Below are 23,083 nucleotides of genomic sequence, written 5' to 3'. Positions count from 1 at the left end.
CTGGGGTCAGATACATCACATGATCACACTGACAGAACCACAGGCACATAGACACAGGCAACAGAGCATGCACAATGTCGGCACTAGTACAGTGGATATCCACCTTTCGCAGCAATGCAGGCTGCTATTCTCCCATGGAGACGATCGTAGAGATGCTGGATGTAGTCCTGTGGAACGGCTTGCCATGCCATTTCTACCTGGCGCCTCAGTTGGACCAGCGTTCGTGCTGGACGTGCAGACCGCGTGAGACGACGCTTCATCCAGTCCCAAACATGCTCAATGGGGGACAGATCCGGAGATCTTGCTGGCCAGGGTAGCTGACTTACACCTTCTAGAGCACGTTGGGTGGCACGGGATACATGCGGACGTGCATTGTCCTGTTGGAACAGCAAGTTCCCTTGCCGGTCTAGGAATGGTAGAACAATGGGTTCGATGACGGTTTGGATGTACCGTGCACTATTCAGTGTCCCCTCGACGATCACCAGTGGTGTACGGCCAGTGTAGGAGATCGCTCCCCACACCATGATGCCGGGTGTTGGCCCTGTGTGCCTCGGTCGTATGCAGTCCTGATTGTGGCGCTCACCTGCACGGCGCCAAACACGCATACGACCATCATTGGCACCAAGGCAGAAGCGACTCTCATCGCTGAAGACGACACGTCTCCATTCGTCCCTCCATTCACGCCTGTCGTGACACCACTGGAGGCGGGCTGCACGATGTTGGGGCGTGAGCGGAAGACGGCCTAACGGTGTGCGGGACCGTAGCCCAGCTTCATGGAGACGGTTGCGAATGGTCCTCGCCGATACCCCAGGAGCAACAGTGTCCCTAATTTGCTGGGAAGTGGCGGTGCGGTCCCCTACGGCACTGCGTAGGATCCTACGGTCTTGGCGTGCATCCGTGCGTCGCTGCGGTCCTGTCCCAGGTCGACGGGTACGTGCACCTTCCGCCGACCACTGGCGACAACATCGATGTACTGTGGAGACCTCACGCCCCACGTGTTGAGCAATTCGGCGGTACGTCCACCCGGCCTCCCGCATGCCCAGTATACGCCCTCGCTCAAAGTCCGTCAACTGCACATACGGTTCACGTCCACGCTGTCGCGGCATGCTACCAGTGTTAAAGACTGCGATGGAGCTCCGTATGCCACGGCAAACTGGCTGACACTGACGGCGGCGGTGCACAAATGCTGCGCAGCTAGCGCCATTCGACGGCCAACACCGCGGTTCCTGGTGTGTCCGCTGTGCCGTGCGTGTGATCATTGCTTGTACAGCCCTCTCGCAGTGTCCGGAGCAAGTATGGTGGGTCTGACACACCGGTGTCAATGTGTTCTTTTTTCCATTTCCAGGAGTGTATTATTTAGATCTAACCATAGGCACAAGTCACGATAATTATAGTTTCAAGATTTGTAGGAAACCTACCATCACAGATATTGTAATACCTGCCAATTCTCAACTCCAATGACCCATAAAGATGCTGCCTTTCCTTCAGTGATAGATTGCTGAATGTCCATCCGCATGACAATTTATAAATGGAATTAAATAAAATCAGACATATAGCTTCAGACAGTGGGCTTGGTGGACACTATAATGCACAAAAAGCAGAAACAACAGGTGTACTCTGTTCTTCCATCCTATTCTAGACTCACCACCTCAAGAACGCAGTAAATGGTGCACAGTGTCATATTTAGGAAAAGTCTCACTAGGTATAGCCAGAAAGCTTAAATCCAGGAAAGTAAAAATATTATTTTCTGTCCACAACACTGTTCGACACTTTTTTCCTGATGGTAAAGACAACATTCCATCTTTGAAAATGAGTAGAATATATAAAATCACTTGTAATTGTGATAAATTCTATACAGGTCAGTCTGACAGCATAATACGCACCCGCTTGAAGGAAAACCACAGAAGTTGGAAACTTAGAAGAGCAGGTTCTACCCTCGCAGACCACCTGCTTAAACGAGGCCATAGATACAAAGTGAAACATGAAGTATTACATCACATCCATAAGGGAAGGAAGATGAACTTTCTTAAAATAACAGAAATTAATAAACATATGTTCATCAATCAGCCCGAGCTTAGTACTGCATGACCAGTCACAATTCCCTTATTCGCCACGTCTAGCTGCAAATACTACTCATAATACGAACCAGGCCATGTTGTAAATTACTTCTTTCACACACATGCCCCTTTTTCCTTTGTTTCAGTTACTATAATTTCTATAGTTGTGTTTAAAAAAATTAATTTTGTATTATCACAGCTGTTTCACTTACTTGCTTAATCTCACTAGTATAATTTATCCGTTTGTAGTTTAGAACATATTAAAGACAAGAGTATTTTGTTCAACCACAGCTTTGGAACATGCCAGCCAAGTTTCTTGTTCAATTTATTTTCTTCTATGAACAACTGTTATGATTTGTGTGTAGTCTCTTAGTTAATGTGTCACACATTTTATCTTAGTTAAATAACATTAATCGCATTTACACTGAAATAATCCCGTTTGTTTTATTGTTAAATCAAACATTAACATTTTTCATGTCTGGAAATGTAGATACTCTGTAGGTGCACTAGTTTAAAATCTTTGATCCAACAAAATTTCACTGCACCACATACTTATCTTTGTATCCGATGATGGCGTAATAGCCGGAAACGGGTTTGTAAAATAAATAATAAATATTGTAGAATATTATATCAGTGTTTTCATTCATAAAGATGTCAATTATTTTAAAAAATTACAGTAATAATCATTTATATTCATTAAAAACGCCAGTCCAAAACTGTCTCTGATTTTATTGTGATTGTAAAGCTAAAAGCAACATGGTCCATTGCAGTGAAACGTTGCTGCTAACACGCACTATGAAAGTCCTCTATGGCATTCATAACTGTGATTCAAATGAATGATACGAGCTTTAAAAAGTGAACGTGAGTCAATGAGATGCCCTCAGAGATAGATCAGTGGGACGCCAAAATGTGAAAGGTAATTTTCACTGTTTACCAGAATTACGAAGTGGGGAAAACAAAAACATATTTCCATCACATTGCCGGCAAAGGAACTTATGACAGGGAATGCCAAAATGTATTACAGACTCCTCCTGATCTTAAATACCTGACGAGAAGAACCCAGAAGGTATTTTTTTCGTCCTGCTGATGGAGCTACGAGGGAGAAACTGTCCCCAGTGGTCAGAAGAAAGCACAGGTCACACCCATTTAAAAGAAGAGCATCAGAAGCAATCGACAAAACTACCGGCCAATATCCTTGATATCCATCAGCTGTAGAATCTTACAACATATTCTAACTGCAAATGTCATGAGTTACCTTAAACCTCCTTCACACCAAACCGGCATACATTCGGAAACCATCGATCATGTGAAACCTAAGTCGCGCTTTTCTCACGTAATGTCCGGGAAGCCATGTATCAAGGCACTCAGATGCAGGGTGTTCCTAGACTTCTGAAAGACATTTGACTCAGTGCCACACATACAGTTATTGTCCAACGTACGATCGTATGGGATATCAAACGAGATTTGCGACTGAATTGAAGTCACATCTTGATAAGAATTCAAAATGGTGTAGGGATTGGGCACTCGATTTAAATGTCAAGAATTGTAAGATTGTACACTTCACAAAACGAAAAAAACGTAGTACGCTACCACTACAATATCAGTGAGTTATTGTTGGAATCGGTCAACTCAATCAAATATCTGTGTGCAACTACACTCCTGGAAATGGAAAAAAGAACACATTAACACCGGTGTGTCAGACCCACCATACTTGCTCCGGACACTGCGAGAGGGCTGTACAAGCAATGATCACACGCACGGCACAGCGGACACACCAGGAACCGCGGTGTTGGCCGTCGAATGGCGCTAGCTGCGCAGCATTTGTGCACCGCCGCCGTCAGTGTCAGCCAGTTTGCCGTGGCATACGGAGCTCCATCGCAGTCTTTAACACTGGTAGCATGCCGCGACAGCGTGGACGTGAACCATATGTGCAGTTGACGGACTTTGAGCGAGGGCGTATAGTGGGCATGCGGGAGGCCGGGTGGACGTACCGCCGAATTGCTCAACACGTGGGGCGTGAGGTCTCCACAGTACATCGATGTTGTCGCCAGTGGTCGGCGGAAGGTGCACGTGCCCGTCGACCTGGGACCGGACCGCAGCGACGCACGGATGCACGCCAAGACCGTAGGATCCTACGCAGTGCCGTAGGGGACCGCACCGCCACTTCCCAGCAAATTAGGGACACTGTTGCTCCTGGGGTATCGGCGAGGACCATTCGCAACCGTCTCCATGAAGCTGGGCTACGGTCCCGCACACCGTTAGGCCGTCTTCCACTCACGCCCCAACATCGTGCAGCCCGCCTCCAGTGGTGTCGCGACAGGCGTGAATGGAGGGACGAATGGAGACGTGTCGTCTTCAGCGATGACAGTCGCTTCTGCCTTGGTGCCAATGATGGTCGTATGCGTGTTTGGCGCCGTGCAGGTGAGCGCCACAATCAGGACTGCATACGACCGAGGCACACAGGGCCAACACCCGGCATCATGGTGTGGGGAGCGATCTCCTACACTGGCCGTACACCACTGGTGATCGTCGAGGGGACACTGAATAGTGCACGGTACATCCAAACCGTCATCGAACCCATCGTTCTACCATTCCTAGACCGGCAAGGGAACTTGCTGTTCCAACAGGACAGTGCACGTCCGCATGTATCCCGTGCCACCCAACGTGCTCTAGAAGGTGTAAGTCAACTACCCTGGCCAGCAAGATCTCCGGATCTGTCCCCCATTGAGCATGTTTGGGACTGGATGAAGCGTCGTCTCACGCGGTCTGCACGTCCAGCACGAACGCTGGTCCAACTGAGGCGCCAGGTGGAAATGGCATGGCAAGCCGTTCCACATGACTACATCCAGCATCTCTACGATCGTCTCCATGGGAGAATAGCAGCCTGCATTGCTGCGAAAGGTGGATATACACTGTACTAGTGCCGATATTGTGCATGCTCTGTTGCCTGTGTCTATGTGCCTGTGGTTCTGTCAGTGTGATCATGTGATGTATCTGACCCCAGGAATGTGTCAATAAAGTTTCCCCTTCCTGGGACAATGAATTCACGGTGTTCTTATTTCAATTTCCAGGAGTGTATATGCAGGAATTTGGTATGGAAGGATCACATACCGTCAGCCGTAGGTAAAGCAGATGGCAGACTGCAGTTCATTGGCAGAATGCTAGAGAAATATAATCGGTCTACAGGGGAGACTGCATTCGTGTGACCAATCCTAGAATATTACTCAAGTGTACGGGACCCATACCAGATAGGACTAACACGGAATATTGCACGGATACAAAGGGCAGCACGAATGATCACAGGTTTGTTTGACCTGTGGGGGAGCGTCACAGAGATGCTGGAAGAACTGAACTGGCAGGCGCTTGAGGATAAACGCAGACCATGCCGTGAAAGCCTAATTAAATGTTTCTAGAACCAACTTTAGAAGGTGAATCTAGGAATATACTGCAGTCCTGTACGTATCGCTCCCATAGGAGTCGCGAAGACTAGATTAGACTAATTGCAGGACGCGTAGAGGCTTTTAAGCAATCATTGATTTTGCGCTCCATGCGTAAATATAACGCGAAGAAGCCCTAATAATTGGTTCAATGGGACGTATTTCCTGCCACGCACTTCACAGTAGGTGTGCAGAGAATAATAGATGTAATCTTTTCTTCATGTAAGAACCTCCTTGGTTTATGGACGAATTCATCCGCCTGGCTTTGTATTCCGCCCGTCTCCATCTCGTTTTAATTGCGGTTATAATCTCTGCATGAAAAGCAATGTGCCGACTGGCTGACTCACTCACTGACTCATCACCACCCAGCCCAAACGACTAAGGATAGAAACTTGAAATTTGTAGAGGGTGTTCATCTCATAGTTAGCCGTCGTTTAAAGTGGGAGTTTTCGAAATTGCACCCCTAAGGTGGTGAAATAAGGGACGAAAGGTTTTTGAAAATATGTCCCTAGTAAGGCAGTTTTGAAGCTACATCTACGAAAATTGGTATTTGGTTTCTCGGTCAGAAATAAAGAAATACGTGTTTCGTCATTTTTGGACATTCAAACATGTAGTGGGCCAAATTTTTTTTAAATGAATCATTATTAAAGAATTAATAAAGTATTTTTAAAGCTACATCTATGGAGGAGGAGGAGATTAGTGTTTAACGTCCCGTCGACAACGAGGTCGTTAGAGACGGAGCGCAAGCTCGGGTGAGGGAAGGATGGGGAAGGAAATCGGCCGTGCCCTTTCAAAGGAACCATCCCGGCATTTGCCTGAAGCGATTTAGGGAAATCACGGAAAACCTAAATCAGGATGGCCGGAGACGGAATTGAACCGCCGTCCTCCCGAATGCGAGTCCAGTGTGCTAACCACTGCGCCACCTCGCTCGGTGCGCTACATCTATGAAAATCAGTATTTGACTTGTGGGTTGGAAATAAAAAAATGCGTGTTTCAGTTTTTTTGTAAATGCACCCCAAACCTGGGGGTGATTATCCCCTGAGGGGTAAAATGAAATTTTCCGATTGGTAAAAGCTAAACGATTCGCTTCTGTTTCAGTCACGAAACTAAATTATTTTCATAAGATCATTATTATTATCACAATTTAGTAAGACTAATATGGATTATATAAGTTATCAGTAACTACTTTTTTCCAGTTAGTAGCATTAATCCGGTGGAGGTTACAGGTTCCTCTACTTGCCAGGGTAGCCGAGAGCGCTAATGCTCTGCTTTCTGGACTCTGGTAGGCGCGCCGGTCCCGGATCGAATCCGCCTGGCGGATTAACGACGACGGCTGGTGTGCTAGCCGGCCTGGATGTGGTTTTTAGGCGGTTTTTCTCATCCCACTACGTGAATACCGGGCTGGTCCTCAAGTCCCGCCTCAGTTACGCGACTCTCAGACATCTGAAACACATTCGCACTCTTTCATGACTTACACTGGACGTAGACAGTTGGGGAACACTGGTTCCGTCTGGGGGGGGGGGGGTTATGGGGTGGCTGCAGCAAGGGCATCCGGTCACCCCTTATCATTAACCATGCCAAATCCGATTGTAACCTTGCCGACCATGCGAAAACTGCGGGACAAAGACAAAAGCGATGGATGGATGGAGGTTATAGGTTCCTCTCATAGTCCAGCCACTACACACACGTTGTGATTTGTCCCGTACATTGCTGATGATAAAAGTGAGACCTATACGTAACAAATGCTAAATATCTCGAGCAGATGTGTTCTCCAAGTTGTAGATAGTATCAGGAATCGTCAAGAAATTGCTTCATTGCACGCTTCGAAACAGGTTAATGAAGTAATTGACAGTACAACACAACAGCAACTATGTAAGGATGTACACAGTATTATTATTGTTATTATTATTATTATTATTAGACTGGTTAGACACAAAACGTTAACAGTCTGAAGCCGTCCAATTTGTGCCAGTTCAGAAGTAAGGAGTCCAACAATCAAGTGAGTATAGTGCACACATCTGAACTTATTTGATTTTAAATGGGTTTGCAGCGTGCAGTTCAAGCAGATGCCACAATGGAGAGGAGTAACACAGGGGAAGTATGTTTCGTAACAAGTTCTACCCATACTGTGGACAGTTTACTTTCTTATCCGAGAAGGAGTCGTGGGTAGCACTTGCAATGCACCACAAATCGCTTCGTCATTACACACACACATACACACACACACACTCATACACACACACACTAAATATTATTCATCTTTCACATCTTTCATCATTTTAAAAATAAGTGTTTCAAGAAAAGTCTTTCAATCTATAGGTTGGTTAGGTGCTAAAGTTGGTGAAAATGTGGGAGATGGGGGGGGGGGGGGGGTAAGATCTAAAAAAGATTGGGAACCGCTGGTTTAGGACGACATTTCAGTCTGTTCTGTCTTTCACACTGCCAGTGTATCAAGAATATGTGTGACTTGTACGTTGTTCTTGTAGTGTGTCTTAACAGATATAGTGAAGAGAACCTTTACTTTCTGTAAAAGCGTATGCCGTTTAGTACAGGTCTTCAGGTCATTGTTATGAATTATCACCGGCTATAAAAATACTCTTTTCTGCTGTTGTATGAGAACACAAGTTTCTTCGCAAAGTTTCTTCACGTCCAATAACGTAACGTGCATGTTTCTTAGCCTAGTTTCTTCGTTGTACTAAAGATCGTTTTTAACCGTTCGCCGGTGGTGCCTCGTTGGTGACGTACTGTAACGTTAAGCGGCTCTCGCGCCCCAGTGTTTGCTCTGTGCGGCTCTGTCTGCCGGTGAAGGCTTCAGGAAGCGACTTACCACTCGCGCACTCCTGTGGCTTCAGACAGTCGTAATCACTTTTGTCTCGTGAGCCTGCACGTGGAGTAGACCCACAGTAAGCGCGGTATTTGCCGAATAACTCTGGCCCGGTGTAGGTCTGCTTCGTCGTTTGCACTTACTTACTTACTTACTACGGTAGGTTATGTTTCGCATTCACATATAAAGAACGACCATAAACGTTAAACTGAAATTCATCCAATCACTGTAGGCATCCTGATAATGTGTAAGTTACCATCTTGACGTGGAGTTGTACTGCTCCAAGTTTAACACGAAAGATAAAGAAGATGATTGTGTCCATGGAAAAAATTTTGCTGTATTGCGTGTTGGAGCATTTACAAAGATACTAGGATGCTCAGACAAACCGGGTGATCAAAAAGTCAGTATAAATTTGAAAACCTAATAAACCACGGAATTATGTAGATAGAGAGGTAAAAATTGACACACATGCTTGGAATGACATGGGGTTTTTTAGAGCAAAAAAAAAAACCCATATTGCTAGACGCGTGAAAGATCTCTTGCGCGCGTCGTTTGGTGATGATCGTGTGCTCAGCCGCCGCTTTAGTCATGCTTGGCCTCCCAGGTCCCCAGACCTCAGTCCGTGCGATTATTGGCTTTGGGGTTACCTGTAGTCGCAAGTGTATCGTGATCGACCGACATCTCTACGGATGCTGAAAGACAACTTCCGACGCCAATGTCTCACCATAACTCCGGACATGCTTTACAGTACTGTTCACAACATTATTCCGGGACTACAGCTATTGTTGATTAATGATGGTGGACATATTGAGCATTTCCTGTAAAGAACATCATCTTTGCTTTGTCTTACTTTGTTATGCTAATTATTGCTATTCTGATCAGATGAAGCCCCATCTGTCGGACATTTTTTGAACGTTTGTATTTTTTTGGTTCTAGTAAAACCCCATGTCATTCCAAGCATGTGTGTCAATTTCTACCTCTCTATCTACATCATTCCGTGATTTATTTAGTTTCCAAATTTATACTGACTTTTTGATCACCCGGTAGGTTCTGTACACTTAAATGACTTAACCCCGAAATGATAATTACACAGGATACAGTATGATTTCTGATGTGAAATTATCGCCGTTTGTTCGTCTGCAGACGGTGAATATGGATTCGCTGACTAAATTGACGCTCAGTCTGAAGACTTTATAGCACACGCAAAGGCGTCAACGCAACTGCACAATATACAGGGTTATTACAAATGATTGAAGCGATTTCACAGCTCTACAATAACTTTATTATTTGAGATATTTTCACAATGCTTTGCACACACATACAAAAACTCAAAAAGTTTTTTTAGGCATTCACAAATGTTCGATATGTGCTCCTTTAGTGATTCGGCAGACATCAAGCCGATAATCATGTTCCTCTCACACTCGGCGCAGCATGTCCCCATCAATGAGTTCGAAAGCATCGTTGATGTGAGCTCGCAATTCTGGCACGTTTCTTGGTAGAGGAGGTTTAAACACTGAATCTTTCACATAACCCCACAGAAAGAAATTGCATGGGGTTAAGTCGGGAGAGCGTGGAGGCCATGACATGAATTGCTGATCATGATCTCCACCACGACCGATCCATCGGTTTTCCAATCTCCTGTTTAAGAAATGCCGAACATCATGATGGAAGTGCGGTGGAGCACCATCCTGTTGAAAGATGAAGTCGGCGCTGTCGGTCTCCAGTTGTGGCATGAGCCAGTTTTCCAGCATGTCCAGATACACGTGTCCTGTAACGTTTTTATCGCAGAAAAAAAAGGGGCCGTAAACTTTAAACCGTGAGATTGCACAAAACACGTTAACTTTTGGTGAAGTGCGAATTTGCTGCACGAATGCGTGAGGATTCTCTACCGCCCAGATTCGCACATTGTGTCTGTTCACTTCACCATTAAGAAAAAATGTTGCTTCATCACTGAAAACAAGTTTCGCACTGAACGCATCCTCTTCCATGAGCTGTTGCAACCGCGCCGAAAATTCAAAGCGTTTGACTTTGTCATCGGGTGTCAGGGCTTGTAGCAATTGTAAATGGTAAGGCTTCTGCTTTAGCCTTTTCCTTAAGATTTTCCAAACCGTCGGCTGTGGTACGTTTAGCTCCCTGCTTGCTTTATTCGTCGACTTCCGCGGGCTACGCGTGAAACTTGGCCGCACGCGTTCAACCGTTTCTTCGTTCACTGCTGGCCGACCCGTTGATTTCCCATTACAGAGGCATCCAGAAGCTTTAAACTGCGCATACCATGGAGTTAGCAGTTGGTGGATCTTTGTTGAACTTCGTCCTGAAGTGTCGTTGCACTGTTATGACTGACTGATGCGAGTGCATTTTAATCACGACATACGCTTTCTCGGCTCCTGTCGCCATTCTGTCTCACTGCGCTCTCGAGCGCTCTGGCGGCAGAAACCTGAAGTGCGGCTTCAGCCGAACAAAACTTTATGAGTTTTTCTACGTATCTGTAGTGTGTCGTGGCCATATGTCAACGAATGGAGCTACAGTGAATTTATGAAATCGCTTCAATCATTTGTAATAGCCCTGTAATGATTAATTTGGAACGCTACACGGAAGCAGCTTCGACCGAACTGTTTCTGGTGAAACGCCAGCATGATCGTGCGGCACATAAAAGACATACGAATCTGGCTCAAAAGAAACTTACTGATTGTTTAAGTGTGGCTCTGAACACTATGGGATTTAACATCTGAGGTCATCAGTCCCCTAGAACTTAGAACTACTTAAACCTAACAAACCTAAGGACAACACACATATCCATGCCCGAGGCAGGATCCGAACCTGCGACTGTTGCGGTCTCGCAGTTCCAGACTGAATCGTCTAGAACCGCTCGCCACTTCGGCCGGCGATTGTTTCAGAGTATAAAACTCAAATCGGATGCAGCGAAGTAAGGACTGTTTGGATGGTGATCGGTGACACTCAACCCAAGGTGTCGGATTACTGCAGATGTCGCAGTGCTCGTGTGTGGTCTGCCAACATCTGATCAACATATGAATAATTTGGGTGTTTACGTGAAAATAAATATGAAGTGTGTGTTTATGGCATTTAAGCAATGACATTCTAATTCCTCGGGCTTTCCGGATTATCGAGGTGATGATGATGATGATGTTTGGTTTGTGGGGCGCTCAACTGCGTGGTTATCAGCGCCCGTACAATTTCCCAACCTTTGCTCAGTCCAATTTCGCCACTTTCCTGGATGATGATGAAGACAACACAAACACCCAGTCATCTCGAGGCAGGTGAAAATCCCTGACCCCGCCGGGAATCGAACCCGGGACCCCATGCTCGGGAAGCGAGAACGCTACCGCGAGACCACGAGCGGCGGACAAGGATTATCGAGGTGGCGTAGTCCATATAGACGAAATTCCACTATAATCTCACACGGAGTACATAGGGACTTTAAAATTTGGAAACGCCTCTTTTTTTTTTCTCCGTAAAACAATGCTGACCGACCTCATAAACTCATTTGTCTTTTCACACACAATTTACTATTCGGTGATCATTTCAGCCAACATTAGAAGTTTTGTTGATGTCTTGCAACTACGAGAGTAAGCTGAAAAGCAATGCCACCTAATTTTTAATGTGAAAACTCTTAAACCGTTTTAAATAAAACAAACATTATTAAATTCTACATATTTATTGCTCAATACAGTCACTTTGGCGACGAATACATTTCCCCCAGGGAGAGACCAGTTTGTTGATATCGTCACTGTAGAAAGCCACAATCTTTCCACTGACTGCACCGCTTCGTCACTATCAAAGTGAAGTCCTTCAAAGTGTTCTTGAGCTTTTGGAAACAGATGCGGCCCAGTCACAATTGTATGGAGGGTGATCGATGACAGTGAACCAAAGGCGTCGGATTGCTGCAGATGCCGCAGCGCCCGTGTGTGATCTGTCTTGTCATGCTGAAGGAGAGGGTGTTCCATATGTGGACAAACTCTTCTGCGTTTAGAAATTCGATTACAGCACGCTCTTTCCCGCGCACCGACGTAGTTTCGTGACGCACCGCAATGTACACTACTGACCATTAAAATTGCTACACCAAGAAGAAATGCAGATGATAAACGGGTATTCATTGGACAAATATATTATACTAGAACTGACATGTCATTACATTTTCACGCAATTTGGGTACATAGATCCTGAGAAATCAGTAACCAGAACAACAACCTCTGGCCGTAATAACGGCCTTGATATGCGTGGGCATTGAGCCAAACAGAGCGTGGATGGCGTGTACAGGTACAGCTGTCCATGCAGCTTCAACACGATACCACAGTTCATCAAGAATAGTGAATGGCGTATTGTGACGAGCCAGTTGCTCGGCCACCATTGACCAGACGTTTTCAGTTGGTGAGACATCTGGAGAATGTGCTGGCCAGGGCAGCAGTCGAACATTTTCTGTATCCAGAAAGGCCCGTACAGGACCTGCAACATGCGGTCGTGCATTATCCTGCTGAAATGAAGGGTTTTGCAGGGATCGAATGAAGGATAGAGCCACGGGTCGTAACACATCTGAATTGTAACGTCCACTGCCGTCCGTTGTGGCCATGCAGTTCTAGGCGCTTCAGTCCGGAACCGCGCTGCTGCTACGGTCGCGGGTTCGAATCCTGCCTCGAGCATGGATGTGTGTGATGTCCTTAGGTTAGTTAGGTTTAAGTAGTTCTAAGTTCTAGGGGACTGCTGACCTCAGATGTTAAGTCCCATAGTGCTCAGAGCCATTTGAACCATTTTGTAACGTCCACTGTTCAAAGTGCCGTCATTGCGAACAAGATGTGACCGAGACGTGTAACCAATGGCACCCCATACCATACCGCCCGGTGATACGCCAGTATGGCGATGACGAATATCCGCTTCCAATGTGCGTTCAGCGCGATGTCGCCAAACACGAATGAGACCATCATGATGTTGTAAACACAACCTGGATTCATCCGTAAAAATTACGTTTTTCCATTCGTGCACCCAGGTTCGTCGTTGAGTACACCATCGCAGGCGCTCCTGTCTGTTATGCAGCTTCAAGGGCAACCGAGCTGATAGTCCATGCTGCTCCAAACGTCGTCGAACTGTTCGTGCAGATGGTTGTTGTGTTGCAAACGTCCCTATCTGTTGATCCAGGGATCGAGAGGTGGCTGCACGATCCGTTACAACCATGCGGATAAGATGCCTGTGGTAATGAGATTCTTACTCCCTGGTGGCAACTTGCACACCCGTTCCGTAAGGTTCTAGGGCAACGGTCTGGAACGGATATCCACTGTTGGGAAGCAGACTGACTTACTGACTTTCCAGTTCTCGACACGTAACTCACTTCAAAGAGTGGACTCAGTTAGACGGCAAAGTACACTACTGGCCATTAAAATTGCTACACCACGAAGATGACGCGCTACAGACGCGAAATTCAACCGACAGGAAGAAGATCCTGTGATATGCAAATGATTGGCGCTGGTGGCTACACCTACAACGTGCTGACATGAGGAAAATTTTCCAACCGATTTCTCATACACAAACCGCAAATGACCGACGTTGCCTGGTGAAACGTTGTTGTGATGCCTCGTGTAGGGAGGAGAAATGCGTACCATCACGTTTCCCACTTTGATAAAGGTCGGATTGTAGCCTATCGTGATTGCGATTTATCGAAGCGCGACATTGCTGCTCGCGTTGGTCGAGATCCAATGACTGTTAGCAGAATAAGGAATCGGTGAGTTCGGGAGGGTAATACGGAACGCCGTGCTGGATCCCAACGGCCTCGTATCACTAGCAGTCGAGATGGCAGGCATCTTATCCGCATGTCTGTAACGGATCGTGCAGCCCCGTCTCGATCCCTAAGTCAACAGATGGGGACGTTTGCAAGACAACTATCTGCACGAGCAGTTCGACGACGTTTGCAGCTGCATGGACTATCAGCTCGGAGACCACGGCTGCGGATACCCTTGACGCTGCATCACAGACAGGAGCGCCTGTGTTGGTGTACTCGACGACGAACCTGGGTGCAAGAATGGCAATACGTCATTTTTTCGGATGAATCCAGGTTCTGTTTACAGCATCATGATGGTCGCATCCGTGTTTGGCGACATCACGGTGAACGCACATTGGAAGCGTGTATTCGTCATCGCCATAATGGCGTATCACCCGGCGTGATGGTATGGGGTGCCATTGGTTACACGTCTTGGTCACCTCTTGTTCGCATTGACGGCACTTTGAACAGTGGACGTTACATTTCAGATGTGTTACGACCCGTGGCTCTAGCCTTCATTCGATCCCTGCGGCACCCTACATTTCAGCAGGATAATGCACGACCGCGTTTTGCAGGTCCTGTACGGGCCTTCCTGGATACAGTTAATGTTCGAATGCTGCCGTGGCCTGCACATTCTCCAGATCTCTCACCAATTGAAAACGTCTGGTCAGTGGTGGCCGAGCAATTGGCCCGTCACAATACGCCAGTCACTGCTCCTGATGAACTGTGGTATCGTGTTGAAGCTGTATGGGCAGCTGTACCTGGTCACGCCATCCAAGCTCTGTTTGACTCAATGCCCATGCGTATGAAGGCCGTTTTACGGCCAGAGGTGGTTGTTCTGGGTACTGATTTCTCAGGATCTGTGCACCCAAATTGCGTGAAAATGTAATCACTTGTAAGTTATAGTATAATATATTTGTCCAATGAATACCCGTTTATCATCTGCATTTCTTCTTGGTGTAGCAATTTTAATAGCCAGTACTGTAAAACATCATGTGGTTTGTTATTTTCGGAAGAGATTTCCTGGACCGCAAATTACGAAAATGTTAAGTGTATTTCTTTTCTACGTGTTTCATTGACTTGTGCATATGATGAATATGAACGAGACCGATGATGTGAATAATTATTTAAATGAAATTTATTTTTTAGTATACCACTTTTTTACGTCCTACTAAAAATTATTAAAATAATATTTCCTATCCCCATACAGATACCTAACCCCATACAGATAGTCCTGAAAATTTGTGATTGTACAATTTTCATGGCTATGAAAATACTTGTAAGATTTAAAAGAAAAAAACGTGGGGCCCATGCGATACATAACTGACGCATGAATAGTGTACCTCCTTATTGTTTTCTGTTGCATGTGCCCCACGTTTTTTGTCTTACGTTTTAAAGGTACTTTTTTACCTATTAAAAAATCAGAATCGCAAATTTTCAGGACTGTTTGTAAGGGTTTTGGGATTCTGTATGGTGCAAGGAGAAATTATTTTATAGTTTTTAGCCCAAGATTAGATTAAAAATTCATTTTTTAAATAATTATTTTCTGCTGTTTAGTCTGTTATGCCTGAAAATTTTCAATCAGTTTCAAAAATTATTAGAGATTAGAACGGAGACATATCGTAAATTTCGGGTTTATCCCAGTTCCTTTTCACCTGATTCAACCAATATGTTGCTCCTACGTATATCTCACGAAGAGAAAGTGAACATAAAAATGGGAGAAATTCGAGCTCACATGGAGGCTTGTCAGCACTCATTGTTCACATGAATCATTCGCAACTGGGGTAGAAAAAGAAGGAAATGGCAGTGGTACACGAAGTGCTCTCCGCCACACACCTGACAAGAAAGCGAGTTAATATGGCATTGTCATCCAGATCTGATTTCTATAATAATCAGATCTGATAATCTATAATAATCAGATCTGATTTCTATAATAATTTAAATGAAATCATAGAGGATATCGGGAAAAACAGGGAGATTATTATTGCAGGGGATTTTAACAGTAGAACTGGAAGTAAAATTGGAAATAAAATTATAGGACCATTTGGAGAAAATGTTATAAATGATAATGGTAATAGACTTATTGATATCTGTGAAGAAAATTCATTGAAAATATTAAATGGCTTTTATCAACATAAAGAAATACATAAATACACATGGCATAAAGATACATTGAATCAAAAATCAATAATAGACTATATTATAATTAAACAGCAAACGAGGATAAAAATACATGACATAAGAGTATATAGAGGGGTAACTCTTAGCGATCATTATTTGGTAAATTCCAAATTTTTATTCCCCTTCAGAGGAAAAAGCACTGAAGAAAATCGAAATTGTCCTATAGAAAATATACAAACAGAAATCAAAATTCCTAAATATAATTTGAATAGTTTGGAGAGTGAAAGCACAATATTTTTATATCAAAAGAGATTAGATGAAAAACTGGTAGAAACAGAGTTTGATAATACAGAAGATCAATATCATTATATTGTAAATAAACTACATGAAGCCGCCAAGGAAGCTTTAGGAGAAACAGAAGAAACACCTACAAACCATCCATTATACTGCTGGAATGAAGAAATTAAAAAGGAAGTGAAATTAAAGAAAGAAAAATATTTAAAATGGTTAAATACCAGAAATCTTCAAGATAAAATAGAGCTTAATGCACAACAAGCGAAAATCCGGAAAAAAGGTTGCAGAAGCAAAAAACAAAGTTTGGGAACAGTCATGTCAAAAAATTGAATCCTATATTGGTGGTAAAAGAAACACAGAAGCATGGAAAACTATAAAAAATTTAAGAAGGAATTCCAAAGAAACAACACATATTAAATATATTACTCATGACTCTTGGGAAAAATATTTTAAAAGTTTATTAATATAAAACAGGGAAGAATACTTGGGAAACCCTGAATATAATGAAATGATAGATCTACAAGCAGAGAATTACATCCGTTTGGAAATAGAGACAGTAAAAACTGCAATAAAATCTTTAAAGAATGGAAGGGCTACAGGCATTGGAGGTATTCATGCAGAATTATTAAAATTAGGAACAAAGAAATTAATGGAATTGTTAAGAAACCTTTTCGAAAGATGTTTAAATGGGGAAGATGTCCCAAATGATTTGAAAGTAGGATATATTTCAGTGATACATAAAAAAGGAGCGAAAGATGAGTGTAAAAATTATAGGGGAATAACAGTGACCAATACCTTCAGTAGATTATATGGAAGAATTATTAAATATTTGTTAGAACAAGAATACAAAGAAAAGGAGGCTGAAGAACAAGCAGGTTTTAGAGCTGGAAGATCAACAATTGATCATATCTTTTGCCTACAACAAATTATTGAAAAAAAAATGGTTCGGGCACAACCTATACATTTAGTATTCATAGATATAGAAAAAGCCTATGATAGTGTGCCTTTATCCAGTTTATGGAAAGCTTTAATATCAATAGGAATAAATCCAAGAATAATTAAAGCAATTCAAGATTTATATAAAAATTCTATTTCAAAAATAAAAATTGGTAAATATCTATCACATGGATTCCAAGTCACAAAAGGATTACGTCAAGGATGTAGCATCTCTCCTACATTGTATAAAATATATACAGAAGTAACTTTACAGAATTGGAAGAAAAAATGTCACACTATGGGAATACCAATAAATGATAGAACAATATACTCGTTACAATTTGCAGATGACCAACTGATTATAGCCCAAGACTATGAGGACATAGAGTATATGACCAGAAAATTGATTCAAGAATATAAAAAATCAGGTCTAAATGTAAACATGAATAAAACAAAGCACATGGTAATTGTTGGAGTGAATGGAGACTTAATATTAGAAGAAGGGATGGGAACAATAACAGCTACTGAGGAATATAAATATTTAGGTGTGAAAATTACAAATGATGGGAAACAGGACAAAGCAATTAGATCAAGAATAAATTCTGGAAAGACGACAATCTCTTTATTGAATGGAATTCTCTGGGACAAACACATAACAACTGATAACAAAATAAGGATTTTTAAAACAATAGTTAGGAGCATTATTACATATGGTTCAGAAGTGTGGACAACAAAATGGCAACTGAAATCAAAATTATTAGCCACAGAAATGGATTTCTGGAGACGTTCAGCAAGAATATCAAGACGAGAAAGAATAAGAAATGAAGTAATCAGAGACAAGATGAAATGTAAAAATTCAATTATTGATTTCATCGAGCACAAACAACTTAAATGGTATGGACACATCAGACGAATGGAACAGGAAAGGCTACCAAAATGCATAATCGACTGGGTACCAATTGGAAGAAGAAAAAGGGGACGACCACCTGATACATGGAAACAGGGAGTTCAGTCAGCAATGAGGAAGAACAACATTCCTGAAGATTTATGGACAAATAGAGAAGAGTGGAGAACAATAATTAGTGACTTACTGTAATCTAGAATAGGTGCTGGAAAAATGTACTCACATTGTAAATCCAGAATAATAATAAAATCCAGATCTGAGCTATGCTTAAAATTTCAAGTGTATAGCCCATGGAGAAGTTGGTTTAAAATCAGCTGCAATTAAAAGCAATATCCCTCTCCTCTACCCCCTCTGTCTGTTCAGCTCTGCCCGCGCGCTCGCATGCCGTCTGGAAAACATTCCGATCCTTCCCCCACAACACACTCGTCCCGCAGGGCACCTAAGATGTCAGGTATTACCACCCTTTTCGCCCCCGGTCTCCAAACAGTCAGAATATGGAAATCTGTTTTCAATTAGAAAGGCAAATGTAAAAGCAGTAGAAATTCGCCCAGACAGTTTAGAGCTGTTTGATGATATAACGGAATTTTAAAAGCATTAAATATATGCTGAGAAAAAACTTACAGTCATCGATAAAACCAGTGTTAAAGGAAGCGCAAGGATGATGTCGAAGACAAAGCATTCCTGCTTTTTCTTCTATCCTTCTTTTGGGAGACTGACTTGGTGGGACAGTTATTCAAACTGAACTCGCGTTAGATATGCAATTTAAATTTCCATTTAGTCTTTCAGATTTAGGTCGTTTCCAGCAATGCCTGTGAAGTCAGTTTTTTTTTTCTTTACCGAAGAGATTTTCTGTCTTTTCTTACTTTATTTCCGTGTTGGATTTGTTGTTGACGGCAGACAGGGTCAGGCTGTGAACGTGCTCCATAATCTGGCTGGAGTTTCAGCTGTCAGACCGCAAACACATCCACGGCACACTCTCACGCTCGCAACTGAAAAGTATCCAGTGTTGAACACAGTTTTTAATTTCGAGAATTCCTTTCCGTTATCCAGATTCTTGGTTTTTATGTTAGTTTAGTTACGAAATTTGGCTGCGAAGCTTACAAGCTGATGTATGTGAAACTATAAACGTTTCCACTGAAATGCCCGTTTTATGATCCCCCCCTGCCTCCCTGGCTATGCGATTGCTGCTGTGCGCACTGAATGGGGAATGCCGAGAGCGCAGGGAGTGGGAAACACGTATGGGCAGACCGACGAGGCGTGGTGGGGGGCGGCGGCCAGCCGCGCCGCTGGTTACCTTTACCTCACCTCCTCCGGGCTGACTCGGACGCGACGTGGTCAAATATAGCCAGGCAGACACGCGAAGCCCGGCACGGCGCGATGCGCGACCTTGCACCAGTCGATACCGCCTTACGTAACACACACAACACCTGACTGGCGTTCCAACATTTCCTCTTACCACATCTGCGTCTGGGATCACTGTGTGTAGCTGATGGTACTTCGTAGAGGTCCATCATTTCGCCTATTTCCTGTACAATTCGTGAACGGTTAGCGGAGAGAACGACTGCTTCTGAACGTCCGCATGAATTGAAATTTACCAATGTTCCAGTTATGGTCATCTCACAGCATGTACACTACTGGTCATTAAAATTGCTACACCAATAAGAAATGCAGATGACAAACGGGTATTCATTGGACACATATATTATACTAGAACTGACATGTCATTACATTTTCACGCAATTTGGGTACATAGGTCCTGAGAAATCAGTAACCAGAACAACAACCTCTGGCCGTAATAACGGCCTTGATACGCGTGGGCATTGAGTCAAACAGAGCGTGGATGGCGTGTACAGGTACAGCTGCCCATGCAGCTTCAACACGATACCACAGTTCATCAAGAGTAGTGAATGGCGTATTGTGACGAGCCAGTTGCTCGGCCACCATTGACCAGACGTTTTCAATTGGTGAGAGATCTGGAGAATGTGCTGTCCAGGGCAGCAGCAGAACATTTTCTGTATCCAGAAAGGCTCGTACAGGACCTGCAACATGCGGTCGTGCATTATCCTGCTGAAATGAAGAGTTTTGCAGGGATGGAATGAAGGATAGAGCCACGGGTCGTAACACATCTGAATCGTAACGTCCACTGCCGGCCGTTGTGGTCATGCGGTTCTAGGCGCTTCAGTCCGGAACCGCGTTGCTGCTACGGTCGCAGGTTCGAATCCTGCCTCGAGCATGGATGTGTGTGATGTCCTTAGGTTAGTTAAGTTTAAGTAGTTCTAAGTTCTAGGGGACTGATGACCTCAGAAGTTAAGTCCGATAGTGCTCAGAGCCATTTGAACCATTTTGTAACGTCCACTGTTCAAAGTGCCGTCAATGCGAACAAGAGGTGACCGAGACGTGTAACCAATGACACCCCATACCATCACATCGGGTGATACGCCAGTATGGCGATGACGAATACACACTTCCAATGTCGTACATCGCGATGTCGCCAAACACGGATGCGACCATCATGATCCTGTAAACACAACCTCTATTCATCCGAAAAAATAACGTTTTGTTATTCGTGCACCCAGGTTCGTCGTTGAGTACACCATTGCAGGCGCTCCTGTCTGTTATGCAGCTTCAAGGGTAACCGCAGCCATGGTCTCCGAGCTGATAGTCCATGCTGCTGCAAACGTCGTCGAACTGTTCGTGCAGATAGTTGTTCTCTTGCAAACGTCCCCATCTGTTGACTCTGGGATCGAGACGTGGCTACACGATCCCTTACAGCCATGCGGATAAGATGCCTGTCATCTCGACTGCTAAGTGATACGAGGCCGTTGGGATCCAGCACGGCGTTCCGTATTACCTCCTGAACCCACCGATTCCATATTCTGCTAACAGTCATTGGATCTCGACCAACGCGAGCAGCAATGTCGCGATACGATAAACCGCAATCGCGATAGGCTACAATCCGACCTTTATCAAAGTCGGAAACGTGCTGGTACGCATTTCTCCTCCTTACGAGGCATCACAACGTTTCACCAGGCAGCTGCCGGTCAACTGCTGTTTGTGTATGAGAAATCGGTTGGTAACTTTCCTCATGTCAGCACGTTGTAGGTGTCGCCACCGGCGCTAACCTTGTGTGAATGCTCTGAAAAGCTAATCATTTGCATATCACAGCAAATTCTTCCTGTCGATTAAATTTCGCGTCTGTAGCACGTCATGTTCGTGGTGTAGCAATTTTAATGGCCAGTAGTGTATTTGGGAGAAAGTAATGCGTTGTTTTACACATAAAATTCTCGTTCATTGAAGTGACACAAATTCAGAGACTTTTTACTGGTCCCATACAGATATGATTTAATAATGAATCAGTGAGTGAAAATTTGTACCAAGGTCGGGAATCGAACCCGGGTCTCTTCCTCACTAGGTAAGTGCGTTATCTACTAATCCACCTTGCCACAGCTCTACACAAACCTGCACGGATTGCCTTGGCATTCCACCGTCCTCGATCCAAATTCTCACTGTCGCCTCTACGTTTCCCCTTTACACACAAACGGAATTGCCGAGGCTCTCCATGTTCTGGAAAAGCACCTCAGCATCAAACTTAAATGGGTATCCAACGAAACGCAGGTGCAGGTAATTGTACAAATGAAATGGCGCATGTTCTGTGCTGAGGTGTTATTCCAGAATATGGTGAGCGTCGGCAGTTCTGTTCGTGTATAAAGGGGAATTTAAAGTAAACTGGAGCTAGTTCAAATGGTTCAAATGGCTCTGAGCACTATGGAACTTAACATCTGAGGTCATCAGTCCCCTAGAACTTAGAACTACTTAAACCTAACTAACCTAAGGATATCACACATATCCATGCCCGAGGCAGGATTCGAACCTGCGACCGTAACAGTCGCGCGGTTCCGGACTGTAGCGCCTAGAGCCGCTCGGCCACCGCGGCCGGCAATTTGGATCGAGGAAGGAGGCGTGCCAGGGCAATCCGTGCAGGTGTGTGATCTGCTGTGCCAAGGTAGCTTAGTGGCTAGCGCACCTGCGTAGTAAGCAGGAGACCCGGGTTCGATTCACCTTGATTCTCTACATCTCTCTAGCAGCGCCTGGCACTGGAGTATAATTAAGTATCCCTGTGACTTTCTCGTGTAAAATAAACTAACGCTTCACGAAAGGAAGGAAAGATGATTAGGATTTTACGTACCTCGACGACGAGGTCAGAGACAGAGCGATCTCGGATCTCGGAAGAAATCCGGCCGTGCCCTTACAAAGGAAATACATCGGCTTTCACCTTAAACGATTTAGGCGGTCCTCGAAATCAAAAATCGGAATGTGTGGACAAGAATCTAAATCGCCATTTCCCCTAATACGAGTTCACTGTGTTCATGTGTTATCACAGCACCACATCACTCAGTAGCCCCTGAAGAAACGCGCCCCTCCTTTCTGCATCTTCTGTATTAACCCTATCTGGTAAGGGTCCCAGAATGTCGAGCAGTGCTCAGGAATTTGTCTGTGAACATATTATAAACTGCTTCTCTCCTGGGTGAATGACAATTACTTGAAACTCTTCAAATTAATACTTGTTTAGTGCTTGCTTTTCCTGCATTAGATTTTTTTGGTCACTCCGTTTTAAATCGTCGCAGTCCAATGCTCGTAGATATTTTACAATCGCTACTGCTTACAGTTATTTATTGCCAATAGTGTAAACAAATGCCGACCGCGGTGGCCGTGCGGTTCTGGGCGCTCAGTCCGGAACCGCGTGAC

At 44.2% G+C, this 23,083-nt stretch overlaps 1 protein-coding gene across 3 annotated transcripts in view; it reads left to right on the top strand.

The window, feature by feature from the left end:
• LOC126189000 (myosin heavy chain 95F) overlaps nucleotides 1-23,083 on the top strand; it is a 432,971-nt gene that overhangs the window by 36,041 nt on the left and 373,847 nt on the right. The window lies entirely within an intron of this gene.

This window comes from Schistocerca cancellata, chromosome 5, assembly GCF_023864275.1.
Source record: "Schistocerca cancellata isolate TAMUIC-IGC-003103 chromosome 5, iqSchCanc2.1, whole genome shotgun sequence".
Taxonomy (NCBI): domain Eukaryota; kingdom Metazoa; phylum Arthropoda; class Insecta; order Orthoptera; family Acrididae; genus Schistocerca; species Schistocerca cancellata.
This window is presented reverse-complemented; position numbering and strand designations above follow the sequence as displayed.